Genomic DNA, 4,074 nt, shown 5'->3' on the forward strand with positions numbered 1-4,074 from the left:
GTATCAAATGCAGTGTATCAGCTATAGGGTATAACAAACAGCTCAGCTAAAGGGACAATGTATCAAATGCAGTGTATCAGCTATAGGGTATAACAGCTCAGCTAAAGGGTCTCTGGGGATAATAAAAGCATCATGGGCAGAAATGTCTGTCAGGCAGGTGGAGCCACATATGTGGGAGAGGATCAAGGCTGGGTACACTCGAGGCAGCACCTGGTGGTGGAGGGTAGGGTGAAGTGTGGCTGTATTTGGTTCAGCTGGTGTATATCAGCCACTGGAGCCTATTTCTGCAAAGGCAGGCCTAAGGACCACACCAGGGAAGGACCCAGGACTGAGAGAAATCCCCTCCTTGGTACCACTTCCTTCTTCCATGCAGTGTTTCCCTTTGCCTCTTTTCTCCTCCCTCCCCCCCCAAAAAAATCTTGGTTTTATTTTTGGCTTTCTTTTAAGAAGCTTTCCTTTTTGTCTTTTTTGCTTTTTTTGTTTATTCTCCCCCATATTTTCTTTTCTTTTATTTTTTTTAATTTTTTATTTTTTTATTGAAAAAAAATATTTCCGCCTCCTCCTAGTTTCCCACTCCTCTCCCCCCTTCCCCCACTCCTCTCCCCCTCCCTCTCGAGTCTGAAGAGCAGTCAGGGTTCCCTGCCCTGTGGAAAGTCCAAAGTCCTCTCCCCTCCATCCTGGTCTAGGAAGGTGAACATCCAAACTGGCTAGGCCCCCACAAAGCCAGAACAAGAAGTAGGATCAAAACCCAGTGCCATTGTCCTTGGCTTCTCATCAACCCTCATTGTCTGCCATATTCAGAGAGTCCGGTTTTATCCCATGCTTTTCAGTCACAGTCCAGCTGGCCTTGGTGAGCTCCCAATAGATCAGCCCCACTGTCTCCGTGGGTGGGTGCACCCCTCGTGGTCCTGACTTCTTTGCTCATGTTCTCCCTCCTTCTGCTACTCATTGGAACATTGAGATCTCAGTCCAGTGCTCCAGTGTGGGTCTCTGTCTCTATCTCCATCCATCGCCAGATGAAGGTTCTATGGTGACATGCAAGATATTCGTCAGTATTGCTATAGGATAGGGTCATTTCAGGTTCCCTATCCTCAGCTGCCCCAGGAACTAACTGGGGACATCGCCCTGGGCACCTGGGAGCCCCTCTAGGTCCAAGTCTCTTGCCAACCCTAAGATGGCTCCCTTAATTAAGATATGTGCTTCCCTGCTCCCCTATCCAACCTTCCTTTATCCCAATCATCCCATTTCCCCAAGTTCTCCCCATCCCCCATATTTTCTTTTCCTCATTTTCTCCCTGTTTATTTCTTCATTCCCTGTCTTCTTGTCTCCCTATGGTTCTATATGTGCCTCTCTTTCCCCTGTTCTGGAGTGCTGTCTCATTCTTTCAGACTAAATATTCTTCCTCAGCTCTCCACTCACACAAGAATGGGCTGAGGAGGCCTGAGGTCACAGTTCTCCCTTGGCAACGTCTGGGACTGGGTTCTCAGAGAGAACATAGGCTGGGAGATGCAGGCTCCTTTAAAGCCCAGGTCTACAGAGACAACAAAGAGCAAAGAAATCTGCACCTTTTCTCCCAGAAGCCTTTGCTTGCGCCACAGATGTGGGTTGATGCTGTCCCCGAGAGTGAGAGTGTGGCGCTGTTGCTGCCAAGCAACTACAGAAAACTGTTTCCCCAGGCCCGTTTTGAGAATCTTCCCCCGTCATCTATACTACAGGTCAATCCAGCATTAAGGAGTTTTGATTCTTGTTATTTTAACTGAAAAACCTCAGACAGCCATTTCAGAGCCAAAAGCCATGTTTGAGGAGGCAAGAGACAATACTTTCTCAGTGGAGCTATGTTTCATCTTGTGTGTGTGTGTTGAAACCTAGAGAAACCAGCCATTTTTTTTTTTTTGCCCTGAGATTCCAAATGCCTGTAGAACTGGGTACCCTTCTTGCTTGCTTGATTGCTCATTCATTCATTCATTCATTCATTCATTCATTTTGATGTTGAGATAGAATCCAGGGCATGCTGGGTAAGCACTCTACAACTGAACTGCATTCCTAGCCCATGGGAGATTATTTAAAGTTCTCATCTGTTGTTACTGGGTGCTAGACCTGTGTTGGGTAGTATTCCCACTGCACAGTTGAAGAAGCTGATTTAGAGGGATGGCCATCTTGCCAAGTTTAGCAAGCACATAGATGAGAGAACTGGGGTTCAAACTTTTGTTAAGTCTCACCCCAAAGTCCTTGCCATGGTCTCATTTTGTCCAAGGAGCTTAAGACTGCAGCATATTGATGTGAGAACATTCTAGGAACATAGAGCCCAGAAGAAGCAACTGGCTGGAGGTGAAGACAAACTGTTCATTATGCTGACTGTGGACCCTCTTTCTGGGGGCTTGTTGTTCTAGGATGTCTTCCCCGAAGTCCCATCAACTCTTTTGAAGTTGTAATAAAACAATTGTGGGTCTGTCTAACGGGCTGTCACAGGCTCCTTTGCTTTTAACACAGTGTCTTGATGCTGAGTGTTGGAAGGGGTCTTGACATGCTCATTCATTCATTCAAGAGGGACTGACATCTTGGCCTGTGGCTGTCTAGCTTGTAGCTCCATTGCTGGATCATAGAAAAACTTTTTGGAGGAGATGGGTATCACTATTGTAAGGCCATTATTGGAATCCTTTAAATATGGTGATAAGTGATTGATCCATAATTTAAGTATGTGTTCCTTGTGCACACGGTATATACCAGCGTGGTAATGAGTACTGGAACATAACGATAAGTAAACCTTGGTTTCTGCCAGCAATGGCTCTATTCTGCCACATGCATACTACTGTATTCCTATCGTGGGTTCATTTACAGATATTCACTTACCGTTTATTCCACAACCATATGTTGGTTTCTCCGATCAGCCCAATGCTTGCTTTCCACTCAAGCCTTCTTTCCTTGAAGCCACTGTCCATAGTTTCCCCCGTTCTTTATAAATCAGCTTTTCAGATCTTTGCTTTTCCATGCCGCAAGTTAAAAAATCCTTTAGTTCATCTCTGACCTTTGTAAAGTCAGCAGCCTCTGGAGTGGATAGATGGATATTTTTTAATGTGTAAAGTATCGATGGGCTTTTGTATGCCGATGACACTGCACACCACCATGCCTTTCTCTCAAAGCAGATTTTATTAAACTTAGGCATGTTCGTATTACAAGACCTTCGGGATAAGGGAAGGTGTGCTTCCTTCCTTTCAGATTTGACTATAGCCCTTTAGTAATGCAAAGTTCTTTTGTCACCCCGATGTGGGACACTGTTACCAAATGTTGTGGGAAATATCAAGTTCCCAAAAGTTGAATCTATTGAAGAAACAAGTATTCATTGGTCCTTAGGGTACACGTTTGGTCCATGTGAAAATGACCGAGAAGGCCAGTAGATGGAGGATATAGAAGATTTTGTACACAGTCGTTTCTCCTCATAGCATATATTCAGAATTCAGGTTTTTCTTTAAGAAAAACTTATGATGAATCAGCCTTTGATCATTTATTATTTAGGCAAGAAAAGTACCATAACATACTGCTTAGAAAGTTTCTGTTTTTCTTGAAACATTTTTATTGTATTGTATTCCTAACATATAAAAGTGTACAGAGAATACTGTCATGAAAACCTGTGAATATATCACCAAGGTTGAGGAATAAAATGGCTGAGTGATCATACATTTATGAATTGCTAAGCATATGAATTGCTAAGCATTAGATCTTCTGAATTATTTCACTCGTGATAGTTGTTTAGGGGAAAACTCACTTTTCTTAATATAAAAGGTCTAATACCTTGGTATTATTTGTTTGGACTACAGTTTTTCCTTTTGGGATGTGTAACTTTTTTTTCCTGTTCTTTCTTGTAATCTAATGACAATGCACTATATTTTGTAAATCTGTAAGTTTTGTTTTATCAGAAGTTATTGTTAATAGATATTTATGTTATCACATATCTAAATTGACATGAGGCCAATGTTTGTAAATGAGTATTGAAAATGTATTATTATTTACTTTGACCTTCAATAATAAATTTATTATTAAGTTTCTGATTTATTGTGTTTGTTTTAATCATACCAG

The sequence above is a fragment of the Microtus ochrogaster genome, chromosome 5, assembly GCF_000317375.1.
Source record: "Microtus ochrogaster isolate Prairie Vole_2 chromosome 5, MicOch1.0, whole genome shotgun sequence".
NCBI classification, from domain to species: domain Eukaryota; kingdom Metazoa; phylum Chordata; class Mammalia; order Rodentia; family Cricetidae; genus Microtus; species Microtus ochrogaster.